We start from the raw sequence: 21,994 nt of genomic DNA, 5'->3' as shown, positions 1-21,994 counted from the left end.
ATGCTATTTTGGGAACCAATATTTCAGGTTCATTTGATGTTTGAATGCTACTAGATGGTTCAAAAAATTAGTAACGGGATACAGAGACTACTACCTGCACAGGTCACTGGCTGAAAATCCAATTCACATTGATAGTAATCAAAGGTTATTCTCATCTGCTGGATATTCAATGCTCTATAGGAAATAAGGGCCTGCAGAGCACCCTCAACTCCCACTAGCTTCAGTGGGAGTTGGGAGCGCTCACTGTCATAGGAGGTGCTCAGCATCTTGAAGGATCTGGCCTTTAAGCTGGTAGTCTCAGTACATTTCCTAGTGTATTAGGACCAGGTCTTGCTAGATGTCGAACACCTTCAACTTCCATTGATTTCAGTGTGAGTTGTGGGCATTCAGCCTTTAGAGGAGCTACTAAGCTCCATTAAGGACTGTAACCCTCATGAGTATTAGGAGTGTAATTCCCATCTTATTCAGAGAGCTGGTCGCTTTAGAAGCAGGATACTGACAGAGCAGCATGTGGGAAACTTGTACCCCACAATTGCCTGTTCTGAGGGAAGGGGAGGAAGTATGGCTTTATGGTTAAGGTTGGGGTCAGGACTGTGGAGGTCTGTGTTCAATTTCTGCTCCGCTGTAGATATCCTCTGTGATCTTCAGCAAACCACGTAGGCCCAGAACTTCAAATGTATTTAGATGCCAGACTTCCAATTATTTCAATGGGAGTTAGGTGCCTAAATCCCTTTGGATCTGGACCTCCGTTCTCCACCTGAAAAGTAGGGATAACACCACTTTCCTACCTCCATAGGTATTATGAGGACAAATACATTAAAGATACTCAGATAATGTAGTGATGTAAGCATCCTAGTCTGCAGTCTCCAGGCTGTTAATGCATCCCTTTCCACAAGCACTAAAATTCACTTGATGTGTAGAGAAAAACAGTCTGAATGCTATTTGTATTTGGTTTTGAAATAGTAAAAAGTCACTCTCTATGTCAATACCATGCCTAGCATAATGAGCCGCAATACCTGACTGGGGTCTTTAAGTGCTACTGTTCTATGATAAAAATTAATAATAAGATTTAGAAACATTCACAGGTGGTCAAAGTGTATTTTAAAAGAAGTTATTAATTGGTTGCACTAGCCAGTTTGGAACTCTTGCAATCTGCTTCCATATCTCATTTTAATTTTAGTTAGTAAATTAAATTTGCCATTTTGACATATCACCTAATAAAGTGACCTAAGAGCTTTTCTACACAGGGAAATTTACCAGCATAACTATACTGATTTAATAAGCCACTATAGTTATACAGGTATAACTCCCCATGAGGACACTCTTATTTTAGAAGGAGTGCCTTTTTCTGGTTTAGCTTATGCTGCTTTGGTATAAATGCTATAAACTAAACTGGAAAAAGGCACTCATTCTGAAATAAGAGTGTTCTCACAGGGTGTTATACTGGAATAATTATAGCAATGTAATTATACCAGTATAGTAATGCTGGTAAATTTCCCCATGTAGACAACCCCTAAATTGTGTTTCTGCTTGCTGAGTGCATGATTTAAAGTTTTTAAACAAGACACGCATGCACAGATCATTTGAACAAATTATCATTCCTACCACAGTTCAGGATTTGCAAACACTTTCACAGACATCAGACCATTCTCTGAACACTTGAGAGTAATGAGAAACTGCAAATTCTGGCAAATCCAACTTCATGCTCTTATATGCAAAAATATCTGAGTTGAATTTTTATTATTGTTTATCATCTGATGAAGTGGGTATTCACCCATGAAAGCTCATGCTCCAATACCTCTGTTAGTCTATAAGGTGCTACAGGACTCTTTGCTGCTGCTACATCAGAATCGTCTCTTCTGTGCCATTTTTCTCCCTTTTTCTGTATAGAGTTCATTCCCCTCCCAACTGGTCTTTTCCTCTGTCTGTCTGTGGCAATCTATCCATTCTCAATTCCTATGTGGCTCTCCCACTATACTGGATCCAAGCTCCCCCCATACAACCAGGAGCGGCGCGAGGGTTTTTGGTGCCCTAGGCGCAGGGCCGTCTCGCCGGTCCCGTGGCTCCAGTGGACCTCCCGCAGGCGTCCCTGTGGACGGTCCACTGGTCCTGCGGCTCCCTGAGGGAGGTCCACCGGAGCAGTCTGCCGCCCTCCCAAATCCTGGTGCCCTAGGCGACTGCCTAGGTCGCCTAAATGGAAGCGCCGGCCCTGCATACACCCCACTACACTGGATCCGAGCTCCCCTCCCCATCCGCCCCACTACACTGGATCCAAGCTCCCCCCTCCAAACACCTCACTACACTGGATCCAAGCTCCCCTTCCCATCTGCCCCACTACACTAGATCCAAGCCCCCTCCTCATACACCCCACTACACTGGATCCAAGCCCCCCCATACATTCCACTACACTGGATCTAAGCCCCCTCCCCATACGCTTCACTACACTGGATCCAAGCCCCCTCCCCCATACACCCCACTACACTGGAACATAGAACCCCCCCATACACCCCACTACACTGGATCCAAGCCCCCCCCATACACCCCACTACACTGGATCCAAGCCCCCTTCCCATACACCCCACTACACTGGATCCAAGCCCCCCCCATACACCTCACTACACTGGATCTAAGCTCCCTCCCCATACACCTCACTACACTGGATCTAAGCTCCCTCCCCATACACCCCACTACACTGGATCCAAGCCCCCCCCATACACCCCACTACACTGGATCTAAGCTCCTTCCCCATACACCCCACTACACTGGATCCAAGCCCCCCCCCATACACCTCACTACACTGGATCCAAGCCCCCTCCCCCATACAACCCACTACACTGGAACATAGCACCCCCCATACACCCCACTACACTGGATCCAAGCCCCCCCATACACCCCACTACACTGGATCCAAGCTCCCTCCCTACACAACCCACTACACTGGATCCAAGCCCCCTCCCCATACACCCCACTACACTGGATCCAAGCCCCCTTCCCATACACCCCACTACACTGGATCTAAGCTCCCTCCCCATACACCCCACTACACTGGATCCAAGCCCCCCCCATACACCCCACTACACTGGATCTAAGCTCCTTCCCCATACACCCCACTACACTGGATCCAAGCCCCCCCCATACACCCCACTACACTGGATCCAAGCCCCCCCCCATACACCCCACTACACTGGATCTAAGCTCCCTCCCCATACACCCCACTACACTGGATCCAAGCCCCCCCCATACACCCCACTACACTGGATCCAAGCCCCCTTCCCATACACCCCACTACACTGGATCCAAGCCCCCCCCATACACCTCACTACACTGGATCTAAGCTCCCTCCCCATACACCTCACTACACTGGATCTAAGCTCCCTCCCCATACACCCCACTACACTGGATCCAAGCCCCCCCCATACACCCCACTACACTGGATCTAAGCTCCTTCCCCATACACCCCACTACACTGGATCCAAGCCCCCCCCCATACACCTCACTACACTGGATCCAAGCCCCCTCCCCCATACAACCCACTACACTGGAACATAGCACCCCCCATACACCCCACTACACTGGATCCAAGCCCCCCCATACACCCCACTACACTGGATCCAAGCTCCCTCCCTACACAACCCACTACACTGGATCCAAGCCCCCTCCCCATACACCCCACTACACTGGATCCAAGCCCCCCCCCATACACCCCACTACACTGGATCTAAGCCCCCCCCCATACACCCCACTACACTGGATCTAAGTCCCCCCCATACACCTCACTACACTGGATCTAAGTCCCCCCCATACACCCCACTACACTGGATCCAAGCTCCCTCCCTACACAACCCACTACACTGGATCCAAGCCCCCCCCATACACCCCACTACACTGGATCCAAGCCCCCCCATACACCCCACTACACTGGAACATAGCACCCCCCATACACCCCACTACACTGGATCCAAGCCCCCCCCATACACCCCACTACACTGGATCCAAGCCCCCCCATACACCCCACTACACTGGAACATAGCACCCCCCATACACCCCACTACACTGGAGCCCAGCTCCGCTCCACCCCTGCCATACGCTGGGCCCCCCCGGTCCGGCGGAACCGCGCCGCGGCCTCTGTGCCTTTAACAGCCAAGCTAATTGCCGCGGTAGGCCCAGCCCACCGCCAGGCCTGGATTGGCCGCGTCGCGTCAGGCAGCTCTGCCGCCTCCTCCTGCTTCTGCCGCCGCCGGGGCTCGGGGCTGGCCTGGCAGCGAGGGACCGGGCAGGGCGACGCTGGAACCACCCACACCCCGGGCAGAGCAGTACCATGAGCCGGCGATAAGGTAAGAGGAGCAGGGCTGGCCCCCGTCCCCCGGCCCGGACTGGCTCTCTCCCGCCCTCCTTCCCGCTCCCACAGCGGCAGCCTGCCCGGCGGGAGCTCCTGCTGCAGAGCCCCGGCTGAGGCGCTGGAGCCCGGCAGCCTCCTGCAGGCTCCGGGACTGGGCGAGGAGGAGACCTCCGGCCTCGGCGGTAACAGGAGCCTGGCTGGGCCTACGCTGGGGAGGATACGCAGCCGCTCCTCTGGGGCGGCACATGGCAGGGTTGGGCGGGGGGCTGTGGGCAGCAACGTCTCCATTGGGATGGCAGGGTGGTGAGTGGGGCGTCGGGGTCTGGGCAGCGGTGTGGTGACTGGGGGAGAGGATGCGGGAGTCTGGGTAACAGCTTGTATTGGGGCTCTGGGCTGGTAGCGGTGGGGAGGGGTCACTGACTGTCAGGATTGTTGTAAGGGTCTGATCTGGGCTGGGCATCTAGAGATTTCACTGTCCAGGGAACTTTAACGTGGTTGAGGTCGGTGGCAGTTGGAGGAGTGACCGTCCCCTCCAGATCCCCCTGTCGCCATGAGGCAGGCTGATCCGCCGCTTGTTCCTGTAGGAGAGACGCGTGTTGGTTGCAGCAGCGGAGTTGAGAGGAAGGCTGTATCATGCCTGTAGCTGTAGCTCACAGGTAGCCAGCCTGCGATGCAGGGAACAGCCCCAGCCGCAACAGGAGAGAGTACTTGAAGAACAGCCAGTTTTCATCCCGATATAGATTACGTTGGTCTGTACTTAATGGCACCTACGCTGCCAGCCTGTATGCCACAGCTGAAAGCAGACTTAGTGAACGGTGCTTTGTCATGTTTTGTTTTTGTTTTCCACTTAATAGAAGGAGGGGTTGGATGGTTGCCTTCCAGTGAGCAATGAGTGGTTCTGGTCACATATATCAGGATTGCCATTTTTTTTTCTGTTAGGCTGGATTCGGATCAGTTCAGATTCAGAAGTCAGTGGAGTTTTTCCTGATTTACACATCAATGTAACTGAAATTGGAGTCTGGTCTGATACTAGTATTCAGTGGATATGTAACCTGACAGGAACACTGTTTAAATCTTAAAAACTATCCTATCTTAAACACAAGTTTCCTGGCCTCTACTGTTAATAACACTTCAAATAATAATTGTTGAAACTTTGAAAAAAAATTTACTCTTCAGTATTGATGCTTTTTTTTGTTTTAGTGCTTTACTCTGTTCAGTAAAAGTGGGCTTTGTCCATTGTGCCTTCTGGTTCTCCTGCAATTAATTCTCGGTACTGCTATGTTAGTGTTCCTCCATTGATGTTCAGTGTTTAAATCCCAGGAAATTATTCTAGTTGGGATTAAAATTTGGATTTTGCAACTCTTTAAAAACAAACAAACAAACTTCCCTTTAAATGTTTGTTCTAAACTTCTTGCCAGTGTATACCACATCCACAAATGTGTTCTGAACTGTAGCTTGGATTCAGAGAGGCCTGTGGTAGCTTGGTGCCCAGGCTCCCATTGAAATTCGGTTGGAATTGAGTGCCTAGCTCTCTTACTCACCCTTGAAAATTCTAATCCATAAAACCTATCTTCTTATTTGCTTTGTCATCCTTGTTTGTCTCCATACATGCCAATTTCACGATCTTGTTTGTGTGGCTTAAAAACCCAAAACCACCACACAATGTCACTGGTTTGTTTTATACAATAAGTTGTAACATTAACTGGAATTTAGAAAAACTTTATGTACTTTAAAAAGTGAAAATATTTGTATAACTTCAGATTATTTTTAGAGTGAGTACTTGATCGCTCTTAAAAAATAGAGTAGTTTGAGAAGTATAAGCATTTTAATTTCAGCAGAAGAAAGTAAAGTTAAGTTTTTGTGGAATAAAGAAGTCAGTCTTTAAGTGTTTGTTGTGATATGCCATAATATATGGAGGGGGTATGTGTTTTGTTTGACTTAAGAACTTATTCTGCAACCTGATCCATTTGGGTGACCCCTCAGTGGGCTTCTGTGGAGGTACAGTGGTCTGAATGGTTCTGATTGGCAGCTTAAATCTGCCTTTTTCTGTCAAGTTAAAAAAAAATCATAGTAGTATTATTACTTTGCTCTTGTCATGGGCCAAGAACTATTCTCATTCGAATCATATAATTAAATTTGACATTTCAGATGCAAAGTAAACGTATTCTTTATCATATATAGAGAATAGGGGGAATATTTAATGAACACTATTAACTACGATAGGTAAAAACAAACTTTTATGACATAATACAAATACCTTAGACTATTAAAAATGAAAGAATTTAAAAAATACACGTTAATCTTTATTTTTTTATTTCTTTTGGATAAAGAAGTCACTTGCACTTCTATTTTATAGTTAGTTTCATATTCAGATTTTTATCCTATTTATCAAATATATCAGATATCAAACACATCATAGTGTTTGAGTTTCAAATGCTACTGGAGTATATTTATTTTTCTCTACACAATTGTTTAGACAGCTGTGGGATCATGTAGATAAAAACATGTAATGAGTATGAAGTGAGACAGGTGATTTATACAGTTATGGACAGAAATATTTGATATGTTACATGGCAGCTAGGTGGGTTAGGGGCTTTACTGAAATTTGAAGAGAGCCATATGGAACAAGTGAAGGTAGACAGTGAAGAGAACATATCAGGAGAAATATGTAGCAACATATTAGTCTACCGAAAAGGGCAATGATTAGGGAAAAGTGTAATTGTGTCCCTTTGTCCCTGCTCTAGATTTATAAACATTGTATGCTAAAACCCTCCTGATGATGATTGTGACTATCAATCCGTCTGGACTCCAGCTCTCACTCTCCACTCATTCAACCCTTTAGATGAAATCTGGGAAAAGAGGTAAAGTCTTGCTGCATGCCCAGAAAGCCAACAACTTTGAGCTGTGTGAGACTTACTGAGAACCGGTTGTGAGCCCAGTAAGGGGCAAGAGAAGATAGTCTCTGCCCCAGTGTGTTTGAAGTGGTGTGTTAGATTTAGAATGCAGACATATCCTACAGAGGTTGAAGGACCAAACTTCATTCTGTTATAGTTCTTAATATGATACAGCTAGGTAAAAATGGAACTGAGACCTAGTGGGATTTTAAATATGATGGAGTAGTTAGAGGAGCAGGCCTGGGGAGGGAGGAGAAGCAAAATTAGCTTATAATTGAGGCATAGTTTAGTGGTTAAAAGACTGGGAGTTAGGAGATGTGGGTTCTGCTTTTGGCCATGCTGCCCAGGATCGCTAATGAGTTTGCAAGTCACTCAGATCTCAGCACATCCATTTTCCCACAGATGAAATAATGAGAGTTGTTTTCTGGCTTAATTAAGGGATGCCTCTCAAGCACTCTGATATCCTTGAGCAGAAGATGGTATGATCCAAAATATTTTTCTTCCAAAAAGCTGTACAGCATCACATGCTTCAGGCAGGAAAGTATATTGATGGAAGAAGTGAACAGGATAATGTAGGAGTAGAGAGGTACAATAAAAATAACTTAGTTCAGTGACCCCCTTGTATGTATACACTGTTCTAGGAGAGAATGATTTCTACTTTGCGTATTCAGCAGGAAAGACAAGACTAAAGGATGGAAATGCAGAAGGATTTTATGAAAACTGTTACGAAGCAGCTGAATATGCTGCAGGTCAGTAGTGCTAGGATTTGTAATTCAGAGGGCAAATGAAGGAAGTAAGAGGGCAGGGTTGGTTCTACCCCTGTAGGTAGTGAGAGATTCTTCCATCTAAGGAAAGGGCTCCCTATGAAAGTCTAAACCTTGATCTGGTATAACTTAGTAGTGTTTGGTGATCCCAGATTTGCAGCTCTGTATGTTCAGCTGACCTGTTGCCACCACTTGGATATAAAATTAAAAATGACAATGTTGTGACAGAGAAATGACAGCTGTAAATTTAGCTCCTTTAATATCTATATTGCACTAATCATTGGCCTTAATCTATCTGGCCTTTTCAGATAGATTAAACCTGTGGTTTCTTTTGCTTAAACTTTCACTTATGCCCCCTGAAAACACTCACTTGATTTGATCACTTCAGTTTAACACTCTCTCTATTACTTTGTGTGTGTGCAGACAGGAAATTACATTAATAAGCACCTTTGATTTTGTAGCATTTATATGTACCTAAACCTGGCACCATTGACATGTAGGCATCTCTGGAGTGGAGAGTGCAATAATCTCTGCAATGACAAAGAATACTTTTAACTCTGGCTTTTAAGTCCTTAGTAGAAAAATTCTGCATTTAATAAATCACCTAGTACTATCTCCCTCAGTAGGATGAAATGATTAGTTAACTTTCTTGGAATTTGAGTCTGGTTTTGTAGTATCCAGCTACTTCAAACAAACCTGCATTTTAGACTTGGTAAGCTACCTGTTTGGTCACTGTATTGTACCTGTTTTCCTCTTTCCATTCTACATTATATTCGTTTTAATTGGGTAGGAAAGAGATATCAAATTTATTTAAATGATGCTGTGTTTGTTGACTATAGTAGATTGCTTATTGAGAGCAAAAGGATTGATTTTCCACCACGTGACTGTAGAACAGAATTAACTATTTCAGTTTTCAGATAAAGAGGTAAACATGAGAACTTTCAAGTGTCTATGTAACGAAGACCCTGATTCAGGAAAGTGCTGGAGTCCCACTGAACTTATCTCCTTGTTTTGGTGGAAGCCTCTACCATTAACTTGGCACAGTCAATAGGTTTAAAGCAGAGGGTTTATCTCTAAAACGGGTAGGCAACCTATGGCACATGTGCCGAAGGCGACACGTGACCTGATTTTCAGTGGCACTCACGCTGGCCAGGTGCTGGCCATCGGTCCGGGGAACTCTGCATTTTAATTTAATTTTAAATGAAGCTTCTTAAACATTTTAAAAACCTTATTTACTTTACATACAACAACAGTTTAGTTATATATTATAGACTTATAGAAAGAGACCTTCTAAAAACATTAAAATGTATTACTGGCACATGAAACCTTAAACTAGAGTGAATACATGAAGACTCAGTGCACCACTTCTGAAAGGTTGCCGACCCCTGCTCTATAATTAGATATTCCAACAACCCAAAAGAATGCCATTTTAAAGTAAAGCTCTTACCAATAAAGTTAGGAAACGTGTTTGAGTTCTTTTTTTTTTTTTTTTTTTGATTGTATTGGTTAAGATCCTATTCCAGTTTAAGACTGTGGTGTAGTGGTTAGATTGGGAACAGGAAAGTTTGAAGGTCAGAGGAGTGCAAGTTACTTAATCTATCTATGCCTTAGCTTGCTCATAGCAATAATAATACATGGAATATTGTGCGACTTAACTTTATCTGCTTGTGATCCTTAAATCAAAGCTGCTAGAGAAACAACCAAAGATTTTTTTAACCCTCTCTTCTCTCCATATATTTGATTAAAACAGGAGTTAGCAACTTTCTACGTCCTTATATGCCTCTCTTTCTAAATCCCTTGTTCTTAGAGTAGAGTTGAAAGCAAAAGGGGCAACATCTTGCATACTGTAAGTTTGTGACGCTTGGACAGCCGGGAGCGAGGGAAAGAGAGTGATTGTCAGGGTGGGCTGTCAGTCACCTGAGAGACAGAAGAAACTTTCCCTTCTCTGCAAAGATGTTTTTTTATTAAAGTTTTTTTTTGCTTTTCAATATAAACATCACAATATTAAATGCTAATTATAAATTCATAATGTTTATTTTTTCCTATGCTGTATGTTACAGATGGTAATATACATATGCAAAAAACGTTTTAGTTTAATATTTAACAATAAAATCAAACTGGCAAAAAATTGTATTGTTTATCAGGTGAAAGTAATTACTGCAGGTTATGTTTAAGTTCTCCCAGAAGAGCCAAAGCCATATTGCAGTCTCTGACACAGAGCTACTTTTATGTTAGCCTTGAGTTCCAATAAACTCTGAGCATTCTAATGCAACACTTCACTTTTGTCACAAAATTTTTATGCCTGGCATGGTGTGGCAGATTGTATCAGATCATATTCACAGTACCATATTTACACATCTAATTGTTTAGCGAAATAATTAAGGTATGTCTTCTTCCTCTTCAGTTTGGTGCTGTAGAGTGAGGCTGCTAGAGGCTAACGTCTGAATTTTCCAAGTGTCTGCTTATATTGGGTGTCTAATCTGATGCTTTGTGGCCTCCTTTTAACAGTTACTGAGCACGTGCACTCCCATTTACTTTAATTGGAGTTGTTTGTGATCAGCACCCCGAAAATGAAGTCCAAGTGTCCCAAAGCTTGAGATACCCAAAGTCAGAGGTTGCTTTTGAAAAATGTCTCAAATGGGTTATTGTTGGACCATATTCAGTCTTCTCCCAACCAGAAGATACTGAAAAGTATCTGAAAAGTCTGAAATACAACAGAAAATTCTTTAAGAACAAAATGGGGCTGGATGGTTGAACAATTTCTTGTGAAGTGATGAACAGTGCCAGTCTTGGATGTCATTTGGCAGAGATGGTCCCTAACCTGCAGAGTTGAAATCTAAACTTGATGCAAGTCTAGTGGTAGTCAGATCAGATCTAGAGGTCTGGTTTGAGTTTGTCATTCCTACCTTGGAGGAGGTAGGAGCATATGATGGGGAAAAGATGGTAATTTAAGCCCCAATTTCTTCCTCTCCTGGATCTCCCAACTCCCATCCTTATCTGTTAACTGCAAGACCATTCTTTCTCTATTGCGCCTTAATTCTTTTAAAATATTTGTTTTGCTGTGAAAAGTACAGGCCAATATACTACTCTGAGTCAATGTTTTAGATGAGAAGAGGTGACTCTGAAGGACAGATAATAAAATGTAACAAACATTGGCATTTTTCCCTTAAAGCCCAGAAGGGTGGTGTAGATCAGAGGTTCTCAAAATTAATTGCACCGTGACCTCCTTCTGACAATAAAAATTATTACAGGACCCCAGGTTGAGGGGCCAAAGCCCCAGGGCTTCTGCCCCAGGCAGGGGGCCTGTAACCCTAGCCCTGCTGCCCAGGGCTGAAGCCCTCAGGCTTGGGCTTTGTCCCTGGGCCCCAGTAAGTCTAATCCAGCCCTGGTGACCCCATTATTTTGGGATCATGATGCACTGTGGGGTCCTGACCCACAGTTTGAGACCCGCTGGTGCAGATTAATAGTTTTCATGAACTGGGTTTGTTTGACCTCATTCTACCACACAATGTCTGCATGGTTTGGCCACTGATGGGCTCTTTACCACTCTTCTACCATATTACCATTACTATCACCATTCCCAGTGGTGTCAATTAGGTTTTCAGCATCACCGTTGGGGGTGGGTCTCTTTGTCCAGCCAAGACAGAATTATTCCCATGGCACTTAAGAAACTGGGCAAGGAAACTGTTTAACTCTTATAAATTTGAGGCCATCCCAAGATGGGCATGGGTCAAGTTTAAGAGAGTTTGTAAAAAGCCCTGAAAATGTCTACTGTGCTTAGGAATTGTGCATAAATCTCCTAAAGGATCAACTTCATAGTTAAGGACCTACCAAATTCACAGTCCATTTTGGTCAATTTCATGATTTGGGCTATTTAAATCTGAAATTTCACGGTGTTGTAATTGTAGGAGTCTTGACTCAAAAAGGAGTTGTAGGAGGGTCACAAGGTTGTTGTGGGGAGGGTTGTGGTACTGCTACCCTTACTTGTGTGCTGCTGCTGGTGGGGGCTGCCTTCAGAGCTGGGCAGCTGGAGAGTGGCGGCTGCTGGCCAGGAGCCCAGCTTTGAAGGCAGAGCAGCCGTGAGCAGCATGCAGACGTAAGGATGTTATGGTATGGTACTGCCACCCGTAACTCTTTGCTGCCACCTACAGAGCTGGGCCTTCAGTCAACAATCACCACTCTCTAGCCACCCAGCTCTGAAGGCAGCAGCCCAGAAGTAAGGTGGCATGGCATGGTATTGCCACCCTTACTTCTGTGCTGCTGCTGGCAGGACACCACCTTCAGAGCTGGGCGCCTGGCCAACAGCTGCTGCTCTTTGGCCACCCAGCTCTGAAGGCAGTGCAGAAGTAAGGGTGGTAAAACTGTGTCTCCCCTAAAATAACTTTGGGCCTCCCCATAACTCTTTTGGGTCAGGCCCCCCAGTTTGAGAAACGCTGGTCTCCCCTATGCAGATTTCACAGGGGAAGACCAGATTTCATGATCTGTGATGTGTGTTTCTTGGCCATGAATAGTGCTAAATTGTCACTGCCAAGGTTTAGTGGCTGCAGAGGACTAGGAATGAAGATAACTGGGATCTATTTTAAGCCTATCTCCAGAATTGGGGCAAGTTTCCTTAGTTTAAATTATGGTTTTCACCCTCTTGGCAGAATTGTTGAGATCTGATTCATGTTTGGATGGAAGAGGCTAGAAGTACAATTTCAAAGCCCTTCACAAAGTACTATAACTTTCATAAATGTAGCTTATCATTCATGATCTGAAATGAACTCATGGTGTGAAATTAATAATGTAATGCAATGATGTAGTTTTTGTTCTGTTATGATTCAGAAATGGGAATTAACGTTGGGGAATTAAAAAGTCCATGTTTTGGTGGCCAGATGAAAGAATTATGCTTTGAGGGAAAAGATACTTACATCCTTGGGATGGTGCTAGTTTGATAAAAGAATATTTCATATGCAATACTGAAACCAGATAGTATGAAGGTTGTAAGCTGGGTTTGGCTTTACTCCTTTTTCACCCTTTTCTGCCTAGGATTTGCAGTATATAATATATATGATTGTCCACTCTTTAGAAACCCCTCTGAACACCAGCACATATCTTTGTGATTTAAAGACTGAAGAATTCATCCTCTGGCTGAGATCTAAAGCCAAGGTCCAGACAATTGAGTCCTTTTAAAAACAAAACAACAACAAAAATCTCCAAACAAAACAAAAAACCACACTTCTGCCACCATATGAACTTTATTTTAAGTGGAGCATTTCTAGCCCACAGTGGCCTGGCCACAATCCAGGTCAGGTAATTCCATTTTGCCTCCTTAATGTCCCTCTGCAATTTCAACTGACGTGTTCTTCACTTTCTGTCCCAACCCTGTTGCATAGTGTTGCTTGTGTTCCACCTCAGGGGTAAATGCATTTCAGGGGTGAATGTAATGATCCTTATGTATCTCTTGCTGTCTTCATGGCTGGCTTGTTAGACCTGATAAGCTAATCTTTGTAAAGAGCTTTGCAGTTCTTACGCTGAATTTCCATACCTCTTTGGGTGTCCTTCTCACTTTTTTGAAGTATTTAAAAAAAAAATGGGGAGGAAAGGGAAATAGTTCTATGATTGAATATTAATTCTTCAGTAGCTGTGAATTGAATAAAATGTTTATTAATAAAGGTTTCATTGTGTCTTTAATAGACATCCTGAACAAATACCCCAACTGTCCCTGCAGTACCATTATACTATATTTTATGAATATATATTAAAATAGTGCAGCTATTATATTCATAATTTCCAAAGCATCACAAGAAAGATACTTAGAGGAAAAGGACTAGCTCTGCATGCAAAGTGATTGTCATTTATAGCTCATTGCTTTTTGGTGACAATAGGCCTAGCTCTGCAAGGTGCTTAGTGACTCATAGGATGTTAGAAGCATGCTAACGTAGCATGCACAGCGATTCTTTGGATCGGGGCCATATAGATTAATTGCCTGAAAATACTAATTTTTAAAATGCCACAGTTATAAGAGCAGAAACAGTATTTAACTGTAAGAACTTCTGTTATTTCTGCCATTGTATGCTTTTAAAATGTGCAGAGCTAAATTAATACTTATGAAACAATACCCCCTAAAAATCTGTGCTCCTTTGAGACATTATATGCCAACTTTCAGCCTGGGGCAGACTTAGCTATTAAAAAAAAAAAAAAAAAAAAAGTTATACAGCCTGGAACCGGATCTGGGCTTGTAATGGAAATGCCAACAGACGCTTAACTGTAGCAATGTTAACAGTGAGTAAACCCCTGTATCTTGAATGCTACTTTACTTTACTTCTGGCCAGTGACCTTGGCTTTTATTCTCTCCCTGGTACTTTTTTATTATTCTTGTGACTAGATTCCATAGTGATTTTAATTAGTAAATATACTGCATGTGATTTGACATCCCTGTCAAGTTCTCTGGTACCCATTTTGTGGATAAACACGGGTATCCTTTCTTTCCACACCTTCTAGGCAAAATGCCTATTGGTGGCCTAGCAAGATCACTTTGAGCAATGAGTAGGTAATTCAGTCTGCATGGTCTTATGCTGTTGAGGCTGCAATGAAGGACTGATGTCCGTCGTCTTCACTTTTGTGACGTGGACACTATCTGCTAAGAACTGTATGGAAACTTAGTTATTATATTTAGGATGGCTGTTCCATCACCCACACTACACTTTTAGTCACTATTGACTTGTGATGGATGGATATGAGGTGAAAGTTACTGTATTCCATGAGCAGTCTCCCTTCCCCCCCTTAAAAAAAAAAAAAGGGGACAGGGGGAGTTATTCACTTCCATTTTATATCTTCTTGTTTTGTTGGAAATGGGACTTTGTTAAAGAGACATGAGAATGAATGGATGACATCCTCAGATGTCAGTCAGTGCTGCTGTGTTATCTGGTGCTGCAAGGCAACTGTTTCTGCCGCCTGTGCACAAGTCTCCCCCTGGCCCCTTGGCTTAGCAATTAATAGTCTTATAGAAACAACCACGCCCCTGGTGCATAGAGATGTATGAGTAGATAGCTTTAACAGTACATCTACCAACTAGAGCAATTTTTATGAGCTCTACATTTTATGGTAGATTGCATGCATGGCAATATGTATCAAAGTCTGAATGACCTGCATAATTATACATAGGGTAATTGAACAAGGCAGGATGTAGATCTAAAATAATTATTTTATATTGCCCTTTAGAGTCCATCTGGTGGCTTTTGCTGTTCTTTAACTTATTGCCAGGCAAATCAAGACATAAAATAACTAATGCTTTCTCAGCACTGCTTTTAATTACATAGTATTTCTACTGGCGGTAGGGGAAGAAAATCAGTGGGATGTATTAGATTGGATGGAAGCTATCAAGTAGCTGAGGCCTAGGTTTGACCCAGTTTCTTGTAATACTGATTATTTTTCCTGCACTGTTGATCTTTATGGCACTTTACAGGCAGATGTACGAGTGGCATGATCTTACATAGTCCTGAGTGCTAAATGTGCCACTAACTTGAATGAGAGTTGAAGGCTCAGTACTTCTCAGGATTGGACCCAAGGTAATTGACTGCCAACGAGTCAGTGTGGCTAATAATATGAGTAAGGACTGTTGGTGCAAGTAAGGCTTTGCAGGTTCAGTCTCAAATTAGACTAGTTATAAAATATTGGCTGTGAAGGGGAAACAGGGAACTTGCATACATGATGGCTTATCTTAAATAGTAGAACAGTGATTTTAATACATTATTGCACTGTGACTTCCGCAGGGAAGTAGGATACATATTCCCACCTACCATCTTTTATTTTCAACTGTATAGTTGTCCTCTATAGGCTCATGGAGACCGTTAGGTTGATTAACATTTGCAAAATGAAATCTGCCTACACATTTTGCAGCTCCATATGTAGCTAGTCAGAATTCAGAGTATAAATATCTTCTTAATGTAGCAGCCTAGAGGAATGATTTTGATTTGGGAGGATTGGACAGTAGCTCTCTCTGCCAGCTGAGGTCCATTTTCTAGTAAAATAAGAGGATCTAGATCTGTTTCACTATATGTTTGTATCTTGCATGTATTTGACTGGAGCTATAACATACAGTGGAAAACAATTGCCCTCTTGAGTTGAGGGAGAAGGTAGTGTGTCCATAAAATGGTTGGCTATGTGGCTCCAAGCATTATTGCTCATTGGAAGGCACCTCTTCACCTGAGGGGCCAGAGTACTTTTGGTGAGTGCTGAAAATTCCAGTAAGTATCTAATTTATTTAAACCCTTCAGTGAGCTTTGTTTTTAATTTTCCCTCTAACTTCCTGACCCTGCTTGTAATGGAGAAGACCCATGCTGAGATGGATCACGTAGCTGAGAGAAGAGAGCAACAGTTGCAGGAAAGAAAACATAGCTTCCCCTCTCCTTACCATTGCAATCTTCTTCCTGGAGCTGTTGTAATTACATATGATGTGAAACTCCACTCGGGATGTCACCAGTGTTCTGGCCATTGAGAGAGAGGAACGGTGAGAGGGTGATTTTTATCAGTCCAACAATAATTGTCATCTTGACTATGGGGATATCTGCCAGTCAGTCTTTCGTAATTTGAACCTGTTTATTCCAAGTGGATAGCAAAGCTGCATTTGTTTAGTCCTTCAAATGCATGTAGCTAGCTGCTGTGGTTTGTGTTGATTGTATTAAAATCTTGTGCTGCACTGTCAGTTCCAGTTGATTTCAGTAGGAAATGAGTCTGCTCAGCACCTGGTAGATACTCTATAATCAGCTTCATCATGTTGCCTTTTCCATAAACATGCAGTATACAAAAATGTTTTTGGAAATATGAGTTATTATGCAAGTGCCCTAGCCTATTATTAGGAGATATTACAGTTCAATATAACATACTGCCCTAAGGCTATTAACCCACACCTTGCTTAAAACATGAAGTTGAGGTACACAAACGAAACACAGAAATTCATACCAGCTCCAACTATTGGTCCATCTTGTCTAGTATCTTGTCTTTGACAGTAGCCAGCATCTTTGTTCAGAGGATGGTGCATGAAACCCTATAGTGGAATAATCTGCCCATAGGAAAGTTTCTTGCTAATTCCTGTTGGCTATCGGTTGGGTTTATATGCTGAAACATTTTGGTTTTTATTTGCATTTTTAAAAAAATTGCTATCCACAGTAAATGTGGATGTTTTTATCTGTATGCGTCCAGTCCTTCTCTGAATCCTGCTGAGCTCTTGGCCTCGTGCTGTCTAGTGACAAGGAGTTCCATGGGCTAATTATGCACTGTGTAAAAATGTACAGCCTTCATAATGACTCCAACTGTTACAGTTGCTTCAGTCCTGTGCTCTTTGGTTCTTAGTGGTGTCTCTTAAGAGTGGAGCCCACAATCCCTTTGGTCCACAAAGTGCTTGCAGCACTCTTATACACAAGATTCTCTCCCAAAAGTATTAGACAGTAGTAATGTTTTATTTTGATTTCAGCATATAAAAGATTCCTATCTCAGAATTAATAAAACAAATAACTATGGAATCTGGGCAGATTATTGAAACAAAATAGACTTAATACTAAGATACAAAAGAAAAACACTCTCAGTAAATGAAAGGAATTTAACATTAGTCACGTTACTTGGGGCCCAATGGAGGGATGCTAAAACTAGCAAACAAACATTACAGTACAAGGCATATTGATCATAGTGGATGAAAACTACTTCTTCTTTGTCTGACAGTTTGCTACCACTTCCTGCCACCTTACTTAGGATACTAGGGTGGGGAGAAAGTGTTATATGTCATGTATTTTCTTGGTTCCTAAAGAAGAAATGTCGTTTTCTGGGTGACAGGCAAGGCAGCAGTTTTTCATGAATAAGGATTGTTTCTTAACTTCAACATCCCACCCTATTTGCTGATAGTGGAGAGTGTTTGACAACAGAGAACTTTAATCTTCAGGCAAAGTAAATGTTGAAGACTGGTTCAATATCTGCTGGTTTCCCTGAGCTTCCTCTTCACTATCTTGTCCTCTCCCCTGGCTTAGTTTATACTAATGTGTGAACCACAGCATTCATACTATAGTGATGGATACCATAGTAGACCTACCTACCAATCTAGGTTTGTTTATTTATTAACTTCCCCTGATGACACACACAAACTGAATAGGACTGGTCAAACTGTGCTGCTGATTTCATTAGCATTTAATTTAGACTAGTAACTATTAGTGAAAATCCTCAACTATAAAACCTAACTTCAGGTAGCAGCTGAATGTTAGCCCTGACCTGCAACCAGGACCAATTAACAATTCTAATACTACCAATACAAAAAATTAGGAATCATAAGTACAGCTAAATCAGTTTGATGTCTGAAATGTTGTGTAAATCCCAAGTTCATATCTTGGTTTCACATTGTTTGTGAAGTACTATTAAATATGCATTTACGAACCCACTAAAAAAGACAGGATCCCTGATCTGATGGATCAGATTTGTTTTCAGTGAGATTTAGACTCTTGAATTTTTTTTTACCACAAATTTAATTTTCTTTTTAAACTGTCATATTTTATTTGAGTCCTCCACATGGCTGGCTTTATCCTTCTTGTTTGGAGCAGCTTCCTCATTTAAAAGTAGCACTGTTCAAAAGCACTGAAAACTTGTATAATAAAGGCATGACAATGGACCAGAAAATTTCAGATTTCTGACCTAAGCAACAAATTATATTCAACAGATATTTGGAATTATTTTCGAATCTGTCCATAATCATGTCTGTAACATAATAAAATAGGAATTAGATTTTTTTTTTAAACTGTGTTGTGATTAGCAACAGTAAGGAGTGCCCTATAGAGAGATCCTGTTTTTAATTGTGCTGTTATCATTTTTAATGTTTCAAAATGTTTAGTTTTGAGTTTCACATATTTTTGTGAGCTTATAGTAATCTATGCTGAAAATTTTATGTTCCACATTTTGAATTAAAGACTAAAGGAACATTACTTGGAAATAGATATATTGTTTAAGAGTAGAATACTAAAGATTTGCTACTGGGTTATATTTAAAGGCCAACGCTTGCAAGCCCTTACTCGTGTGAGTAAATTCTCAGACAAGAAGGCCTACTGATGGACTCCTTTGGTCCTTATTGCATGAATGACTGCAAGCTTTGCATAAGAATAGGCTTGGAAGATCTATCCCTCCATTAAGAAACTTGGGGTTTGTCTACACTGGCACTGAGTCTCAAAACTTTTGTTGTTCAGGGGTGTTAAAAAAACCCACCACCCCCAAATGACAAAAGTTTCACCAACCGAAAGCACTAGTGTGAACAACGCTTTGTCAGCAGGAGCGCTCTGCTGCCAACAAAGACACTGCTGCTTGTGTGGGGTGGAAGTTTTTTGTCAGCAGGAGAGCTCTCTCTGACAAACAGTAGCTATGCTGTGTGCCTTTTAGCATCATGTTTGGTGGCGCTTAGGATTTTCCAGGAGGGAGGGGGAGAAGTGGAGACATGGCGCTTCCCTGCTCCTCCCTCCCTCTGTCCCAGAAAGTCCTAAGCAGGTGGGGGAAGCGCTGGGAGGGAGAGGGAGGAGGCAGAGAAGAGGAACTTGTGCAATGCTCCCTTGTAAAGTTGCTGCTCTTCCACAGAATCTTACAAGCAGGCAGCCAAACAACATTATAAGGGAGCATTAAACAACTTTAAATGAGCACGTTCCCTAATTGAGCAGGGACGTAACATTGAAACAACGTAAAGCGAGACAACGTTAAATGAGGAGTTACTGTAATTTTCTGTACAGGTGAGATGGTCGCTATGGAAAGCTTCATCCTCTCTGGTTATATTGTAAGATCCTTTGCCCTACCTTGCTTTAGGGTTATTAGATTGGTGGTTTTTGCTTGGCTTCATGGTAAGAGAGAGCAAAGCTTATTGTGTGTCTGTTCAGATGCTTCTTTCACCTGTGATTCTCCTGAGATCTGTGCTGAACTTGGCACCTCTGTTGTTTTGGGCAGCCAAACTCTGGTCTACGCTCCCAACTTATATCAGTATAACTGTCATGGATTTTCCACATCCCTGAGTGACATTGTTATACCAGCCTAACCCCTGGTATAGATAGCGCTATGTTGACTGGAAGGCTTCTCCAAATTGCAGGATTAGTATTTTAAGGCTCTTTTATATCTGATGACAAGACATATTCCGTTCATTTTTTTCAGCTAAAAATAGCTGAAAAAATAGCTGTCACCTATTGGGGAGATGAAGTACCTATGCCGACAGGAGAAGCCCTCCTGTTGGCATAAGCAGCATCTTCACTAAATGCTACAGTGGTGCAACTGCAGCACTGTAAATGTAGACCAGCCCTGAGCCTCATTTGCTGAAGTGGAGTGGGGGCAAGGGTGAGAATTAGCTGGGAAGGCAAAATCCATCTCTCCAACACAGTAGTTCAAAAGAAATTCCCTGGAAATTTTCTTGTCCCTGTATGGAGAGGGAAGAATCAAGTAGCAGAAAGGCAGATGACCCCTTAGCTCACATGCAAAACTAGGTTGATGCAAGTCATCAACTTAGGTTGGCCAACTCTGTAGTGTAGATCAGGTGTCAGGGCCAGAACTTGGGAAATCCTGGCCCACTAGACCATTGGTTCCCAAATTTTGGGCTGTGGACCATGGAGAGCTGGCTAGTTATATGGTGCTGGCTTTTTTCCTTTCCAGCTGCCAAATCACATTAAAAGGCTAAGAATCCATTAAATACTTTTCTACAACTACTGTTTCATGTAAGCCATTGCAGTAGCTGCCCCAGGGATGTGAATGAGAGGAGACATGGCTCATCCAATAATGAATGGGAGAAAAGATATTCACTAGACAATTTCTTGTTAAATTACTGTCAGTTTTAGGAACAAATTTGAGAATGCTTGCTCAGGAAGACATGACCTCCAGTTTTGCTTCTGTTTTCTCTGTCTTATCTTCTCTCTCCTTCCCCACCCCAGCCCCAAGTGAGGCAGGAATAACCTTCTGTGATTTATAAACCTTTTGGCAGCAATGTCCCGTGTTAACTGCTGCAGTAGCTACTGCTTGTCTGTTTTCAGGGCCTTCATGTTTGGAGTGGGATTGTTAGAACTGCATGGTATTGTGTAGCTGAACCCACAAAAACTGTAGGAACCAGGACAATGATAGGCCATTTAATACAACCTTGGCTTTTCTTTTAATCAAACTGAATTAAGTTAACCCACCTATGACAAATACAGTTACAAATCGAGGGATGCGTTTGTACAAGGAGGATCATGGATACTCTGATTGAAATTAAGGGGAGTTTGCTTGACTGAGGATGACAGCATGGGGGCCATAGTTAATCAGTGGGAGTGCTTGTGAGAGCCGGACAAGCAGAATTTGGTGCACTGTGTGTGTCCATAACTCATGGGGAGTATTGTGTTACAGCTGATCATCACTTACCTTGGTTCATTAGAGACTGCAGCAAAGAGATTCTCCCCGCCTCTTCCTCCCACCTCTATTCTCCTTAACCTCTGTGATCTCTTAAAATAGGTTTATAGTGTAAATTCCAAATTCCAAATTGCACTATCCTACGAAGAAGCTACTGGGCTGGTGCAGTCTTTCTCTAATGATTCAGCAGCAACTCCTTTTTAGATTACTGCCTCACTGCCTAGGAGGGTGCATCCAGTGCAATTCTGTTCTCTGATTGTTAATCACACAAATTTAGATGGTTCTGCAAATGGTTCACAAAAATAAACAAACCCTTAGAACAACCTTTTTGGAAATGTTTAGCTGAAAAAAATGAATAGAATATGTTTTGTCATCAGATATAAAAGAGCCTTAAAATACTAATCCTGCAATTTGATAATCCTCTGAATGACATTAAATCAGAATTATGATTATAAATGTAAAATATGAAAAAATGTAAGTTAATAGTTCTGTTCTTCTGAAGAGTAAAAGCACACAAGGAGGCAAATCTTATTAGGAGGCACTTATGTGGTTAAGAATAACTGTTGAGCAAAGACCATATTTGGTGTAATCTAACTTATGGTTTGCAAAGCTGTAGTTCCATAGCTTTTTTTCAG

The 21,994-nt window shown here is 42.4% G+C and overlaps 1 protein-coding gene across 6 annotated transcripts in view; it reads left to right on the top strand.

Moving 5' to 3' along the window:
• The first annotated feature begins 4,188 nt into the window (after positions 1-4,188).
• The window catches only part of TEX2 (testis expressed 2), a 115,731-nt gene continuing 97,925 nt past the window's right edge, over positions 4,189-21,994 (top strand). For 2 of the 6 annotated variants that reach the window (XM_050921008.1, XM_050921013.1), the window contains exon 1: positions 4,195-4,334. The gene's annotated coding sequence lies outside the window, so the exon portion shown is untranslated. Of the gene's footprint in view, positions 4,335-4,469; positions 4,522-14,222; positions 14,262-21,994 lie in introns of those variants that run through there. The other 4 variants (XM_050921015.1, XM_050921011.1, XM_050921010.1 and 1 more) reach the window with 4 other exon arrangements.

This window comes from Gopherus flavomarginatus, chromosome 12 (genome assembly GCF_025201925.1).
Source record: "Gopherus flavomarginatus isolate rGopFla2 chromosome 12, rGopFla2.mat.asm, whole genome shotgun sequence".
NCBI lineage: Eukaryota > Metazoa > Chordata > Testudines > Testudinidae > Gopherus > Gopherus flavomarginatus.
The sequence above is the reverse complement of the archived record's forward strand: the minus strand, read 5'-3'. Positions and strand labels throughout refer to the sequence as shown.